The 17509-nt window shown below is 42.9% G+C and overlaps 1 long non-coding RNA gene across 2 annotated transcripts in view; it reads right to left on the minus strand.

Annotated features, from left to right (window-relative positions):
* Positions 1–4624: 4624 nt before the first annotated feature.
* The window catches only part of LOC118395127 (uncharacterized), a 28658-nt gene continuing 15773 nt past the window's right edge, over positions 4625–17509 (minus strand). The window contains exons 15-17 of one of the 2 annotated variants that reach the window (XR_004827902.2): positions 14858–14992; positions 13979–14137; positions 13099–13579 (exon numbers count right to left, since the gene is read on the minus strand). This is a non-coding gene — a long non-coding RNA (uncharacterized LOC118395127). Of the gene's footprint in view, positions 5696–13098; positions 13580–13978; positions 14138–14857; positions 14993–17509 lie in introns of those variants that run through there. The other variant, XR_004827903.2, reaches the window with a different exon arrangement.

Consider the following 17509-nt stretch of genomic DNA (forward strand, 5'->3'; position numbering starts at 1 on the left):
CATGCTGTGCTGGTCCTGGTAGTTATGGGTGCGCTCGCTTCCATGCCTGCGCGGGCATCGGGCAGGGCTTGGTTTTTCCCGGCTGTGGAAAATCCCTTTGGACCATGAGCGGAGCCTTGCCGGCGCCTCAGAAGGGAGGGGCGAGCGCACCCTCTGACCAGTACACCTGCTGTGGGAGCGGCCATTTGTGTTGTTTATATTGTCTGTATTTATTGTATTGTTTTTAATTAATAAAAATATATTTTTGTCAAATACAGTATTATATCTGTTGGGGCTTCTTGCGGTCAATTTGCATGTCTACAAATTATTTGTCATTGTGTTTACGGCCACCTGACTATCCGCTCAAGAAAGAAAAAACGGCCCTTGGCTGAATCTAGATGATGATCCCTGATCTATAGTAAATTTAATTGTTACCCTTTACATGTGATGAAAATAACACAACTTAGTAGTATTGCACCTAGGGTGCCTCCTTCTCCGAACAGGAACATCTTTAAAGGTCCAACGCAGCCGTTTTTAACTCAATATTAAATCATTTCTGGGTAACAATTCAAAATAAAATAGTATTTGTCACATGCGCAGAATACAACAAGTGTAGACCTTAATGTGAAATGCTTACTTACAAGCCCTTAACCAACAATGCAATTTTTAAAAATTAAATAACGAGGCTATATACAGGGGTTACCGGTACTGAGTCAATGTGCGGGTGTACAGGTTAGTCGAGGTAATATGTACATGTAGGTAGAGGTAAAATGACTATGCATAGATAATAAACAGCGAGTAGCAGCAGTCTAAAAAGAAGCTGTTAAAGAAGCCTTTTGGAACTAGACTTGGTGCTCCGGTACCGCTTGCCGTGCGATAGCAAAGAGAACAGTCTATGACTAGGGTGGCTAGAGTCTTTGGCAGTTTTTAGTGCCTTCCTCTGACACCGCCTGGTATAGAGGCTCTGGATGGCAGGAAGCTTGGCATCAGTGATGTACTGGGCCGTACACACTACGGCCCAGTAGAACCAGTCAGGATGCTCTCAATGGTGCAGATGTATACATTTTTGAGGATCTGAGGACCCATGCCAAATCTTTTCAGTCTCCTGAGGTGGAATAGGTGTTATTGTGCCCTCTTCACGATTGTGTTTGTGTGTATGGACCATGTTAGTTTGTTTGTGATGTGGACACCAAGGAACTTCAAGCTCTCAACGTGCTCCACTACAGCCCCATTGATGATGCCTTCTTTTTCCTGTAGTTCACAATCATCTCCTTTCTCTTGATCACGTTGAGGGAAAGGCTGTTGTCCTGGCACCAAACTGCCAGGTCTCTGACCTCCTCCCTATAGGCTGTTTCATCGTTGTTGGTGATCAGCCTATCACCGTTGTGTTGTCTGCAAACGTAATGATATTGCTGGAGTCATGGGTGAACAGGGAGTACAGGATGGGACAAAGCACACACCCCTGAGGGGCCCCCATGTTGATGATCAGTGTGGCAGATGTGTTGTTGCCTACCCTTACCAACTGGGGGTGGACCGTTAGGAAGTCCAGGATCCAATTGCAGAGGGAAATGTTTAGTCCCAGGGTCCGTAGCTTAGATTGTCATTGAAACAGAAAGCCCATAAGGTTACCTTTCAGAATAGCTAAAAAGCTAATGAGCATGTCTCAGCTTAGAATGACAGGGGCCAATTCTAAGACTAACACTGAGAAATATGAGACCCAAAGCCAAGTTGCCATGGTTTTTGATCAATTTGTGGCATTGTTGACATAACCCTGCTGAACTGACTGACTTATGGCCAGTCAATGAATAGCATTCTCACATAGGTGTTCCTTATGTCCAGGAGAGAAAGGGCAGTGTGGAGTGCAATAGAGGTTGCATCATCTGTGGATCTTTTGGGGCGGTATGCAAATTAGAGTGGGTTTAGGGTTTTAGGGATGATGGTGTTGATGTGAATCATCACCAGCCTTTCAAAGCACTTCATGTCTACAGACGTGAGTGCTACGGGTCAGTAGTCATTTAGGCAGGTTGCCTTGGTGTTCTTGGGTACAGGGACTATGGTGGTCTGCCTGAAACATGTAGGTATTACAGACTCAGTCAGGGACAGGTTGAAAATGTCAGTGCAGATACTTGCCAGTTGGTCAACGCATGCTCGGAGTACATGTCCTGGTAATCCATCTGGCCCTGCAGCCTTGTGAATGTTGACCTGTTTGAAGGTCTTCCTCACATTGGCTACGGAGAGCATGATCACACAGTCATCCGGAACAGCTGTTGCTCTCATCCATGCTTCAGTGTTCCTTGCCTCGAAGCACACATAGAAGTAATTTAACTAATCTGTTAGGCTTGTGTCACTGGGCAGCTCGCAGCTGAGCTTCCCTTTGTAGTCCGTAATCGTTTGTAAGCCCTGTCACATCCGATGAGAGTCGGAGCCAGTGTAGTAGGATTCAATCTTTGTCCTGTATTGACACTTTGTCTGTTTGATGGTTTGTCGGTGACCATAGCGGGAGTTCTTAGAAGTGTCTGGGTTAGAATCCTGCTCCTTGAAAGTGGCAGCTCTACCCTTTAGCTCAGTGCGGATGTTGCCTGTAAATCATGGCTTCTGGTTTGGGTATGTACGTACAGTCACTGTGGAACGACGTCATCGATGAACTTATTGATAAAGCCGGTGACTGATGTGGTAAACTCCTCAATGCCATTGGATTAATACCCAAACATATTCTAGTCTCTGCTAGCGAAACAGTCCTGTAGCTTAGCATCTGCGTCATCTGACCATGTCCGTATTAAGCGAGTCACTGGTACTTCCTGCTCTCGTTTTTGTTTGTAAGCATGAATCAGGAGGATAGAATTATGGTCAGATTTGCCAAATGGAGTTCTAGGGAGAGCTTTGTACCCATCTCTGTGTGTGGAGTAAAGGTGGTCTAATTTTTTCCCTCTGGTTGCACATGTAACATGCTGGTAGAAACAAAGTAAAACGGATTGAAGTTTCCCTGCATTAAAGTCCCCGGCCACTAGGAGTGCTGCCTCTGAATGAGCATTTTTGTTTGCTTATGGTCTTATACAGCTCATTGAGTGCGGTCTTAGTGCCAGCAGGAGTTTGTGGTGGTAAATAGACAGCTACGAAAAATATAGATGAAAACTCTCTTGGTAAATATTGTGGTCTACAGCTTATCATGAGATACTCTACCTTAGGTGAGAAAAACCTTGAAACTTCCTTAATATTAGATTTGGCACACCAGCTGTTATTGACAAATAGACACAGACCTCCACCAATTGTTCTATCTTGCTGATGCACGGAAAACCCAGCCGGCTGTATATCATCCATGTCGTCGTTCAGCCACGACTCAGGGAAACACAAGATATTGCAGTATTTAATGTCCCATTGGTAGGATGGTCTTGAATGGAGCTAATCCAGTTTATTCTCCAATGATTGCACGTTGGCCAATAGGACGGATGGTAGAGGCGGGTTACCCGCTTGCCGACTATTCTTACAAGGCACCCGGACCTGTGTCCCCTGTATCGGCGTCTCTTCTTCATGCGATGAAGGGGAATTGGGCCTGGTCCGGTGACAGCAGTAAATCCTTCGCGTCCGACTCGTTAAAGAAAAATCTTTGTCCAGTTCGAGGTGAGTAATCGCTGTTCTGATATCCAGAAGCTCTTTTCAGTCACAAGAGACGGTGGCAGAAACAATATGTACAAAATAAGTTACAAACAATGTGAAGAAACACACAAAATAGCATAATTGGTTAGAAGCCCATAAAACTGCAGCCATTTCCTCCGGCACCATTCTCATTACTCTGATTGTTTTCAATTAAAATTGTCAAAAGAAACAAAGGAGCAAAGAGCAATTTCTTAAGCAAGAATCTTGCCAGAGGTTTCTGGGAGTGGTCTGATTGGGGAGAGGAAACTGAAGACTAGCTGTTATTGGCAGAGGTTTGGAACTCCATTTCTTATTGGTCTATTAACTAATTTACCTTCTGGTGATGTCACCAGACAGGTCAGAACTCCGTCCCATCAAAACAGGCTGACATTTCAGGAAGTCTTTTCAAACACCAAAAGGGCATTATCATCATTTTCACAATTTCACAGTATTATTCCAACCTCAGTGTGGAAATAAATAAAACACAGGAAAATCACATTTTGACTGCACTGGGCCTTTAACTTTAACTCTATCTGTCTTTATATTTAAAAAGACCAAATGATCAAATTGAACACACACTTTAAGATGCTATTCTATGACAAAGCATGAACGTGGACATGCTAAGGAAGAAATGGAGCTTGTCTTGCTAAAGTCAATGGTGATGTCAATGTCTCCCTCTCAGCTTGTTGTTTCATACTGCCCCCCTCTGTCCTGGCTGGCAGGCAGGGAGGGGACAGAGGCTTCGGTGCCATCAACAAACAAACAACGTCTCTATCAACCACACAGCGAACCAGAAGACAGCATACCTGAATGGACCAACAGTATCCATCACCTGGCTGAGTGACACTGTCACTAGTTCTTGAGTTGAGTTCAAGAACATCTTGGTGAGAAAATATCATACATAAATCCAATGGCCATCTCCATAGCCCAATAGCTCATTTCCGCCATAGTTTGAAATTGTATCATCACAATAATCTAATATAAACAATGTTGTCGTACAATATTTGTATCACAAATTTTATCAAACAGAAAAATCTAAACGTAATAAATATTAATGTGCCACATCATTAGTAGGCATATAAAGCAATGGGAACATGCATGATGAAATAATACATTTTCTCCTACAAATAAATACTATGTGGGATTCAGCCTAAATTGAAAGCAGCGTTACCTGGGGGTTCTTCAGTTAGAAAGCCAGTAGGATACTGCACCCGCTACACAACATTATTTTATAATGTGCACACTATTTACCCCTAGATTGCTCCAGGCTAATGTCTCAATAATTTTTACTCCTTTTTTCAGGTCCTTCACACAAAGGACTTAACTAATGATCCATGGACAAAATGAAGCATTTAAATTTATTCATTAATCATTCATATCCAGCTCATTGAAAATGCTAAACTTCCACAAAATGAAGATTGAACATTGAAAAGTGATTGAGGGAGACAGCTTTCGAGGAGAGCACAGAGTGAGAGAGAAAAGGGGAGAGGGAGAAAAAAATGAAACAACAAAAACAGGGCTTAATGTCTACTGAGAGGAAGTTTTTTTGCTTCGGCATTGGTCAGGGTGGTCGAGGTGATGTACTAAGTGCTAGTTAAGGTCACGGAGGGTTTTAGTAGTCGTAATTAGATCTCGAAATCTGGAGAAGCGTAGAGTTTCTGTCAACACTGCCTGTAATTATTCTCTTTTCCAATTAATGGTGACATAGATTAATTATCTGATGAGGCAAAGCCAATTGCAATCATTCACCCAGCTAAAATTAGATCAGTCCTGACAGCAGCATGAAAGTCACCTGTTTCATTGTTATGGATCTGCTGCTGGTAAGAGAGAGAGAGGGAGCATAGTGAATTAGTGAAGCGTGCTGGGGTAAGTAAGTTGTCTGGGACCAGGTGAATGTCCAATTACACTGTTATTTGAACTGTAGGAATCTTCTTCTTGTTCAATCCAATGGCATCCGGACCCGCTTGTTTGTTCTCTGCTGCTGTCTCTATTGTCGCAGCATGATCACTGTTACTGTAGTTGAGTCATCTGCCACTGACTGAAGGAAAGCAGAGACGCGCTGGATTGCTTCTGACAACTCCTCCTGTTTGAATGAGGGAGCAAACAGAGTCAATGAATACCAGCTAATTAAGAAAACAGAGTGACGACAGTCGATGGATGACGTTGAGTCGAGGAGGCTAGAGAGGAGAGAAGCAGCCGTTTTGGCGACAGACACAGACATACAGATAACTCTAGTGTTGATTTGATACTCTTTCGGTTCTCGGTCTATCTGTTTCACTACTTGCTGTTTGCTCATCAGGCTGTCTAGAGATAGTGAGAGTAGGTTACACCCAGCGTCTTGAAGGAGAGAGCAATAATGAGAACAAGAGAGAGAGGCTCCTGGTTGAATCGTGGTAAAGGTTCAGTGCGCCTCTGTTTTAAAAACCTCAGAATCCAGTTTGTCTATTAAACTGCCTGGCACTGTCAACCAGCTTGGGAATCTGAACCGGCCTAGCCATGCAGACATTCTCTGACTAACAATTATATCAGAAACAGGATTTTTGGATTACTGTCTCTGGAGACCGGGGCTAGTGCTCGTCTGCTGCTATCATTACTGGCCATTCAACAAGCACTCTGCACTGTGAGCCTTGCCGCTGTTAACCATTGTCAATTATGCCATCCCTGGTGAAAACTGGCAGAACACAAAAACTCAACTGCCAGTTCTGGCAGCAGTGTTACAGGATGACAGAGCCTCCACCACACACAAACGCACCCACACGCCCACCATCCCACACTCCCCGGGTTCCCCAACCCACCGTCCACTGCCTCCTTGTCTGTGAGGCCATCACAATCTGTATTGTGCAGTTTTCAATAATGGTTCATAAGGCCGGCCTGCGATTAAAATATATATACAAAATAAATATATATATTTCTTGTTAAAAATAATAATTTTAGGAATATCGCTAGCTGCAACAGAATATCATCGTGGATACCATTATTATGTCTCTGTGCCCAGTATGAAGGAAGTTAGAGGTAGTTTCATGAGCCAATGCTAACTAGCGTTAGCGCAATTACTGGAGGTCTAGAGGAACTGTTCACATGCTAGCTGTTCGTGTCCATTCAACTCTTGGCAAGTATATAAATGGCTTCATTGCCAAAATCTCGAACAATCCCTTTAATATGGAGGACATTACAGTCATTGGAGGGTTTTTTTTCTGGGAAGAAAATTCTTAGGCAGGCCACCTAAGTGGTAATTTTTGGGATTGAAATACAGTTGAGAATCAAAATAAAATCCAAGTTTATTGGTTGCATACACAGATTTGCAGATGTTATCACATGTGCAGCGAAATACTTGTATTTTCTAAAATCTCCAACAGTGCAGTAATAAAACATAGCAATACTAAACAATACTCACATAATCCAAAAAGATAAAATAAAAATGAAGGACTATCAGAACGAGCAATGTCAGTCAGGAATATATATATATCCTTTTTTATTTCTACTTTATTTTAACTTAATTTAACCTACATTTGAAGTCGGAAGTTTACATACACTTAGGTTGGAGTCATTAAAACTCGTTTTTCAACCACTTCACAAATTTCTTGTTAACGAACTATAGTTTTGGCAAGTTGGTTAGGACATCTACTTTGTGCATGACACAATAATTTTACCAACAATTGTTTACAGACAGATTATTTAACTTATAATTCACTGTATCACAAATCCAGTTGGTCAGTGGTTTACATACACTTAAGATGACTGTGCCTTTAAACAGCTTGGAAAATTCCAGAAAATGATGTCATGGCTTTAGAAGCTTCTAATAATTTGAGTCAATTGGAGGTGTACCTGTGGATGTATTTCAAGGCCTACCTTCCAACTCACTGCCTTTTTGCATGCAGGGAAAATCAAAAAGAAATCAGCCAAGACCTCAGAAAATAAATTGTAGACCTCCACAAGTCTGATTCATCCTTGGGAGCAATTTCCAAATGCCTGAAGGTACCACGTTCATCTGTACAAACAATAGTACAAACACCATTGGACCACGCAGCTGTCATATCACTCAGGAAGGAGACGCATTCTGTCTCCTAGAGATGAAAGTACTTTGGTGTGAAAAGTGCAAATCAATCCCTGAACAACAGCAAAGGACCTTGTGAAGATACTGGAGAAAACAGTTACAAAAGTATCTATATCCACAGTAAAACAAGTTCTATATCGACATAACTTGAAAGGCAGCTCAGCAAGGAAGAAGCCACTGCTCCAAAACCGCCATAAAAAAGGCAGACTACGGTTTGCAACTGCTTATGGGGACAAAGATCGTACTTTTTGGAGAAATGTCCTCTGGTCTGATGAAACAAAAATAGAACTGTTTGGCCATAATGACCATCATTATGTTTGGAGGGAAAAGGCTGAGGCTTGCAAGCCGAAGAACACCATCCTAACTGTGAAGCACAGGGGTGGCAGCATCATGTTGTGGGGATGCTTTGCTGCAGGAGGGACTGGTGCACTTCACAAAATAGATGGCTTCATGAGGGAGGGAAAAATATGTGGATATATTGAAGCAACATCTCAAGACATCATTCAGGAAGTTAAAGCTTGGTCGCAAATGGGTCTTCCAAATGGACAATGACCCCAAGCATACTTCCAAAACTGTGGCGAAATGGCCTAAGGACCACAAAGTCAATGTATTGGAGTGGCCATCACAACGCCCTGATCTCAATCAATATAGAAAACTTGTGGGCAGAACTGAAAAAGCGTGTGCGTGCAAGGAGGCCTACAAACCTGATTCAGTTACACCAGCTCGTTCAGGAGGAATGGGCCAAAATTCGCCCAACTTATTGTGGGAAGCCTGTGGAAGGCTACCTGAAACGTTTGACCCAAGTTAAACAATTTAAAGGCAATGCTACCAAATACTAATTGAGTGTATGTAAACTTCTGACCCACTGGGAATGTGATGGAAGAAAAAAAATCTGAAATAAATCATTCTCTCTACTATTATTCTGACATTTCACATTGTTAAAATAAAGTGGTGATCTTAACTGACCTAAGACAGGGATTTTTTTAATAGTTTAAATGTATTAAAGGTGAGGTGTATGTAAACTTCCGACTTCAACTGTAACTACTCATTCGGGGGTTTTTCTTTATTTCTACTATTTTCTACATTGTATAATAATAGTGAAGACATCAAAACTATGAAATAACACAAACGGATTCATGTAGTAACCAAAAAAGTGTTAAACAAATCAAAATATATTTTATATTATACACTCTTCATGGTAGTCACCCTTTGCCTTGTGACAGCTTTGCACACATTTGGCACTCTCTCAACCAGCATCATCTGGAAAGCTTTTCCAACAGTCTTGAAGGAGTTCCCACATATGCTGAGCACTTATTGGCTTCTTTACTTTACTCATCCCAAACCATCTCAATTGGGTTGAGGTCTGGTGATTGTGGAGGCCAGGTCATCAGCACTCCATCATTCTCCTTCTTGGTCAAATAGCCCTTACATACCCTGGAGGTGTGTTTTGGGACATTGTCCTGTTGAAAAACAAACAATAGTCCCACTAAGCGCAAGCACCCCCACAGCATCACACCTCCTTCTCCATGCTTCATGGTGGGAACCACAAATACGGACATCATCCCTCACCTACTCTGCATCTCACTAAGACACGGTGGATGGAACCAAAAAAAGTTGGGTTCTTTTAATATAGACTGTACTATATTGACTCTGTTTTACAAATCCTTTATTGAGAGTATTTTAACTTTTTGTATTGTTTGTTGGTTTGGCAATGCCGCTGTCAGCCAGAGAAACATGCTGAGAAGGATTATTACCACCGCAAGCAAGGTACTTGGAGTCAACCAGACAGGCCTGGATGAGATCTTTAAGGTCAGGGCCCTCCGTAGGGCTCACAAAATAATTTTAGACCCAAGCCACCCCCTGTACCTGGACTTTGAATTACTCCCCTCTGGGTGCAAGTATAGGGCACCCCTCAGCAGGAAAAATAGAACGAGACAATCATTTGTACCAGGTGTGATATCCCTCCTAAATAGCTCGGGCGAATGTTCCCATTGACCCCGTAAGGCCAGCAGGCTAGTCTTTTTTTCTTTAAAAAAAAGATTATTTAATATTTGTTTCAATGTTTTATTTCTTATTTCTTACTATTATTCTATTAATTCGTGCGTAACTGTTATGAAAGTTGTTTTGTCAATCGTGTTTTGTATTTAAACGCCACTTTGAATGTGTACATGACAGAATTTCCCCACGGGGACAATGAAGTCAGTAAGTAAGTAAGTAAAAATCTCAAATTTGGACTCATCAGACCAAAGGACAGATTTACACCAGTTTAATGTCCATTGCTTGTGTTTCTTGGCCCAAGCAAGTCTCTTCTTATTATCGGTGTCCTTTAGTAGTGGTTTCTTTGCAGCAATTCGACCATGAAGGCCTGATTCACGCAGTCTCCTCTGCAGTGTATGTTGAGATGTGTCTGATACTTGAACTCTGTGAAGCATTTATTTGGGCTGCAATCTGAGGTGCAGTTAATGCTAATGAACTTTTCCTCTGCAGCAGAGGTAAATCTGGGTCTTTCTTTCCTGTGGCGGTCCTCATGAGAGCCAGTTTCATCATAACGCTTAATGGTTTTTGAGCCTGCTTTCCGGATTGACTGCCCTTCCATGTCTTGACGTAATGATGGACTGTCATTTCTCTTTACTTATTTGAACTGTTCTTGCCATAATATGGACTTTCTCTTTTACCTTACCTTGTCACAACACAACTGAACTGTTAATTGAAATGCATTCCAGGTGACTACTGCATGAAGCTGGTTGAGAGAATGCCAAGCGTGTGCAAAGCTGTAATCAAGGCAAAGGGTGGCTACTTAAATTTTGGGGGGGGGTTACTACATGAGTCCATATCTGTTACTTTAGTTGAAAACGGTTGTTCTGATTAAAGAAGCAATAAAACTGGCCTTCTTTAGACTAGTTGAATATCTGGAGCATCAGCATTTGTGGGTTCGATTACAGGCTCAAAATGGCCAGAAACAAAGAACTTTCTTATGAAACTTGTCAGTCTATTCTTGTTCTGAGAAATGAAGGCTATTCCATGATAGAAATTGCCAAGAAAATGAAGATCTCGTACAATGCTGTGTACTACTCCCTTCACAGAACAGCGCAAACTGGCTATAACCAGAATAGAAAGAGGAGTGGAAGGCCCCGGTGCACTATTGAGCAAGAAGACATAATTTCAAAAGGGTTTTCTAATGATCAATTAGCCTTTTAAAATGATCAACTTGGATTAGCTAACACAACATGCCATTGGAACACAGGAGTGATGGTTGCTGATAATGGGCCTCTGTATGCCTATGTAGAAATTTCACTGAAAATCAGCCGTTTCCAGCTGCAATAGTCATTTACAACATTAACAATGTCTACACTGTATTTCTGATCAATTTGTTGTTATACACTCTAGTGGTGTGGGGGCTGTGCTTTGGCAAAGTGGGTGGGGTTATATTCTTCCTGTTTGGCCCTGTCCGGGGGTGTCCTCGGATGGGGCCACAGTGTCTCCTGTCCCCTCCTGTCTCAGCCTCCAGTATTTATGCTGCAGTAGTTTGTGTCGGGGGGCTAGGGTCAGTTTGTTATATCTGGAGTACTTCTCCTGTCCTATTCGGTGTCCTGTGTGAATCTAAGTGTGCGTTCTCTAATTCTCTCCTTCTTTCTTTCTCTCTCTCGGAGGACCTGAGCCCTAGGACCATGCCCCAGGACTACCTGACATGATGACTCCTTGCTGTCCCCAGTCCACCTGGCCATGCTGCTGCTCCAGTTTCAACTGACCTGAGCCCTAGGACCATGCCCCAGGACTACCTGACATGATGACTCCTTGCTGTCCCCAGTCCACCTGGCCATGCTGCTGCTCCAGTTTCAACTGTTCTGCCTTACTATTATTCGACCATGCTGGTCATTTATGAACATTTGAACATCTTGGCCATGTTATGTTATAATCTCCACCCGGCACAGCCAGAAGAGGACGGGCCACCCCACATATGCTCTCTCTAATTCTCTCTTTCTTTCTCTCTCTCGGAGGACCTGAGCCCTAGGACCGTGCCCCAGGACTACCTGACATGATGACTCCTTGCTGTCCCCGGTCCACCTGACTGTGCTGCTGCTCCAGTTTCAACTGTTCTGCCTTGTTATTATTTGACCATGCTGGTCATTTATGAACATTTGAACATCTTGGCCATGTTCTGTTATAATCTCCACCCGGCACAGCCAGAAGAGGACTGGCCACCCCACATAGCCTGGTTCCTCTCTAGGTTTCTTCCTAGGTTTTGGCCTTTCTAGGGAGTTTTTCCTAGCCAGGCTATGTTTTTCTACACCTGCATTGCAGGACTTTGAGATATCAGCTGATGTACAAAGGGCTATATAAATACATTTGATTTGATTTATTTTAATGGACATAAAATTTGTTTTTCTTTTAAAAAACAAGGACATTTCTAAGTGACCCCAAACTTTTGAATGGTAGTGTATATATAATCCATTTTAGAATACGGCTGTAACGTAACAAAATGTGGAAAAAGTCAAGGGGTGTGAATACTTTCCGAAGGCAGTGTATATTTTTAAATAATTTCATCTTTGAGAACTAACAATCAAATAAAAGCTTGACAATCAGGGAGAATCGAGAGAAGAGAGAAGAAAACAGCATACAGGGCACATGCCCATAGATTTTGTTCTAAAGTTTGAGCAGAGGAACACAGCATTAGCGATAGCACAATGCATAGAATTGCAGGAAATTGCCAAACTGTAGAATTGCCGGAAATTTGCTTCAAAACGGCTAAATGTTCTCTCAGTACAATTGAATCATTTGTTGAACAGCAACATTTTCTCTACCAAGATACCTTGACCTTTCTATGTTAGTTTTACACTCCTCTTCCAATTGACTGTGGGGAGGTCAGGATAATAAAACTGTCTAGAAAATCTATTAATTTACTTGCCATTATTATTCACCTGATGATAAGACAAGACACTATTTATTTATTGTTAGCTAACATTCGATGTAGGTCCCTGGGTCGCTGATATGCGTGGGCGGGGGGGTCCCTGGTTCGCTGATATGCGTGGGCGGGGGGTCCCTGGGTCGCTGATATGCGTGGGCGGGGGTCCTGGGTCGCTGATATGCGTGGGCGGGGGTCCCTGGGTCGCTGATATGCGTGGGCAGGGGTCCCTGGGTCGCTGATATGCGTGGGCGGGGGGTCCCTGGGTCGCTGATATGCGTGGGCGGGGGGTCCCTGGGTCGCTGATATGCGTGGGCGGGGGTCCCTGGGTCGCTGATATGCGTGGGCGGGGGGTCCCTGGGTCGCTGATATGCATGGGCGGGGGGTCCCTGGGTCGCTGATATGCGTGGGCGGGGGGTCCCTGGGAAAGAAAAGTTTGAAAACTCCTGTGGAAGGATGTTTTGGGCACAAAGCATGTGCTTCTCTGAGGGAATTTGGTTTTAAAGTGTACACTTCTCATAGGGTCTTTGTGTTACAAGTATGCATTGCTTACGGCATGTCTCTTTGTTAGTGTGGACTATTCTAAGGGGACTCTGTTAAATTGTGCATTACTCTTAGTAAGGACCCTGAGTCTAAGCTGTGCGTAGTGCGTAGTAAAACTCTGCTCTCGTCTGGAGGAGCCGGGTTGGGGGTTTAAAGTGGGGAGCTGCTCTGCTCTGCTCGGAGGGACCCTGTGCTGGGCTGTGACGGGTGACGGTGCGCTGCGCTTCAATACACCAGCTCTTTTGTCCTTCACACTCTGCAGCTCCCTGATAGCTCCTCCCTCCTCCCCTCCTCCTTTTCCTCATCCTCCATGCTCCACTCCTCCCTGCTCTGCTCTCCCCTCTGCTCTGCTCTGTGTTCAGCTGCCTTGGGCCTCTCCTCAGCCTCCCCTCTGCTCCTCGGGGCTAGGCCTGGGAGACATGACTGCACCCTTCCTCTCTGAATGACTGACTGGCTGTAATGTCTGGCTGGACAAGACCCATCAAAAAGCATGTTGTCAATAAAAATGGGGAAGGAATGGATGGAGAGGAAAATCATCACTAAACGTGTTATTGCTCACTGTGTAGAGAAGAAGAGAGACAGAGGGTCTGAAATTATGTTGAATGAGATCAATTCTATCTGGGAATAAGTCTGATTGAATCAAATCAGTTGAATTATATTTTAATCGCAATACTTGTATTGTCTAGGTCTGTGGGACTGTGACCTAGGTAATAGTAGTGCTAGATTGGGAACAGCCGATCGACATGGCTGATTGTCACACCGGGAGAGCAAGGGGAAGGAAACAATGCTAACTGTAAACACCTCTGCATAAAATATATAATGGCTATGAGAAAATGTGAATGGTTCCATGGTTGAATGGCACCTACCTGCTACAGTATGACGGTCGGTGAGGGTGCTACAGGACAGGACATTTGATAAAGATTCATCACTCTCCTTCTGTCTGCTTTGACCTCCTCTCACATCCCACCACATATTAGCCACACCCATTATCCAGTAATCGAAGATCTCCACTTCTCCATGCAATCCTGCAGATTCAGAATACGTGCCTACTCTTTTTGAGAAAGGTAGCTTGGGGTATTACCATAGATAGGTATCCCAGCAGTAACACCCAACACAGCCAACGCCTGAATGAGAAATGAGGTAAACGCATAACGTAGCCTATACACAATAAAAAACAGAAGGTAGGCTAGCTACACAGCCAAATGTAATGTAGTGAATAAATAGGTGACCTAATGGTGTGAATGTATAGATATAGTTATCTGGAGAGGAGACAGAGCTAGCCTCAGACACCGGGTCACCGCATGCCATTGGCGCTCTCGCCGACACATCATCAATCACGTCACTGTGCTGGCGTTGTGACGACTGGATGTATGGCGGCGGCGTCTTTAACTCTAGTGTGATGACACCACAGAGGGCCACGGTGACCGGTGAATGTTTTACTGTGGGTTAGTGCACTGGTTAGTTCCTTGCAAATGAAGGCATGACGCTCAGCTCGCCGTGTTTTTAGATGTGGGAGGCCACACATGCTCAGCATTATATGAAGTTATTATACCGTTAGAAATGATTATACTCCCATTCAATTAAAACATCGACTCAACCCATGGATCTTCCCAACCCTTTAAATATACTGTAGGACTAGGCAGGCAGATTGAAGAATTTAAGAAAAACCCATTAAACTGAATGGTTATAATGTTGTCTGGGTGTGGATCCACACGGGAAAGAAGTTCTATGGAACACATACATACCTGGATGGTTTTTATTTTCTGGTTGTTCTCGTTAGAGAGGTTCTGGAAGCGGGCCAGTTCAGCCAGGCTGTAGAGGCTGCGTTGTCTGAAGTATTTCACCACAGCTCTGTGCATCCTCTTCTGCAACAAAGAAAGCTAGGAGGGTGGGGGAGACAGGGAGAAAGAAGGAAAGAGGGAAGGGAAAGGAAAGGAAAAGAGAGAAAAAGGAATTGGTAAGGCAGGAGAGGAAATTAATGGCAGTGTTCAAGAAGAATGATGGAGGGGAATAGAGAACGCAGTCAATAGCCCATTCTGCAGTACACGGGCCTGACAGGAATTTCACAGTCTCTTGGTTTCTCTGCTCACTCGTGTGCAGTCATCAGAATCCAGTCACATCTGGCTGCCAGGATGGGGGGTTAATTTTCTCTAAATGCTTCAGCAGTTTTGTTCTAGCCGAGGCAAACTCTGTGACTGCAAAGCTGATGAGTAAAATATTTCTACTTCACCCAGTTTAACTTTATACCAATCCCCTCAAGACATATTTTACACATACACACAGTCATGAACCCCCCACCGAAACTAGAAATTATTCCTAGTCTATTGGAAAGACATGCTGCTCGCTTTATTATTTGAACACAGTTTCAAGCAAAATGGTTTCTTTCAATTCTGATAGATGCCATTGCTTTTTCTTCCTCCCTCCATTTCTCTTCTCTCCCTACAAAGCTTATCATTGCTTGGCAATGTGTTCCCCAGTGCATAGAGAAACTAAAGCAAATTAGCTCAGCCATCAACTGCTGAAGGAAAGACAATAACAGGAATGCTCTTTATGGCGTACCCTGTTAAAAACCTGTGCAGAGAACTCCATCCACATAAACAAAACAATGCTTAAATGCAGTGATAAGAGGACACTTACATGAACCATAAAGTAACTGATCCTATTGGAGGAGAAATAACACAAACCATTTTTAGGTTAACACTTGAGGAAAAGTGTTTGGTTGGAGCATTGAAGCATTTAGCTATTTGCAGGTGATTCAAAAAATTTACCCAAAGCTAACATGAACTTACTATTTATGTCAACTAATTACAAATGCCTACATTCAGAATGCGTACGGTGTCTTAACAACGGGTGAGGTATCTGTGTGAGTACAATGTCTTATTACCATGGTGCTACATGTGTTTGTATTATAACAGGCCAATGCCTGTAAAACCATGGTTTGATGAGTCAGAGCTTCTATTGGCTCCCTCTGCTGAATATCTAACATTTTACCGGCTCTTCAAACAACTGAGAACTTGTAACATGTTTGGAGGGAGCCATGTCATTCCTGTACACAGTATTGCTATGGGCTGTCAAACAATGTCTGCCATGATATGATCCCACCAGTGTGCTGTGTCCTTGGCAACTAGTCTTTCTTCTCTGTTAGCCAGCTACTATGGAGAAAAAAACGTGTCACATTGTGTATTGAGAATGGCAACTGATAGAAATGAGATTGGCAGAGGGATATGAAAATCAGCAAATCAATCAAAAACCAACAATTCATTACATTACCTTAAATCTGTTTTGTATTTTTAATGAGAAAATTTGAGATTTTGGTTACCTAGGTAAACACATTAATAAGTCTAGATGAGATTTTAAAAAACAACACTGAGAAACATTGTCTATTCTATAATGATAGTCAATTTAAGTAAATTACAGGCATATTATCAAGCTTAATTTGGGTAGAGAACGTGAATGCTGGGACGGTGGTGCTATTCTAAACCTGTCTAGAGTTTGAAACAAACAGAAATGGTTGAGGGAGGCTGAATCCAGAGTAAAAGAAAATCAGGCTTTGATCATGAGCGTGGAGAATCCTGTCCACAGGATTTTATTTCTGCATGCATTTCTCACTTGATAACATTCATGCAGTCAGATGACGAATTGCTCAAGTAAAGGTATTAGTCATTTTGGGAAACAAATCATGTCTATTGCTTATTGCCAGTGCAGTGCCGGGCAGTGCATGTTTTATTTCCTGGTTAGGCTATAGAATATGGTTGTCATCTGCAATTCCTCTCAAGATCAAAGTTAAATTGCGTCCCGGACCATAAAGACCAAAACGATTCTGTAGTCTCACAACTATTCAATACCTTTGGGAGTATAAGTTGTTCTGTAGTTTCTCATTTAAAACCTTTGGGAGTATTAGCATTGCAAGTGCATTCTCTTTTCCTATTCTTTACCTGTGCTTGCTATGGTTCTCTCTCCCATTGACCACCTAGTGAACAGAAGCTAATGTGTAACATAAACATAATGAAACATGTCACCTTGGAACACCTTGAAAGACAATTCATGCAAACGCATAAAGACTAAGGAGGCATCCGAAATAGCACCCTATTCCCTTTATAGTGCACTACTTCAGACTAGAGCCCTATGGGCCCTGGTGAAAAAGTAGTGCACTATAAAGGGAATAGGGTGCGATTTCGGATGCATCCTTATTCAGAGACCCATTCAAGACTGCATAGTGAACTTAGTCTTTATGCGTTTGCATGAATTCCATCCACCCATCGCCTCTCTCAACTCCCCCTTGGCAGAAATACTACTATATCACATCCATAATCCTCCTACACTAAAGTTATCGCATTAAGATCAGATTACTGCAGTAACCTCCTCAGTGGTTGCCCAACTAAAACCATCCGAAAATA

The sequence above is a fragment of the Oncorhynchus keta genome, chromosome 15 (genome assembly GCF_023373465.1).
Source record: "Oncorhynchus keta strain PuntledgeMale-10-30-2019 chromosome 15, Oket_V2, whole genome shotgun sequence".
In the NCBI taxonomy this organism is placed as follows: domain Eukaryota; kingdom Metazoa; phylum Chordata; class Actinopteri; order Salmoniformes; family Salmonidae; genus Oncorhynchus; species Oncorhynchus keta.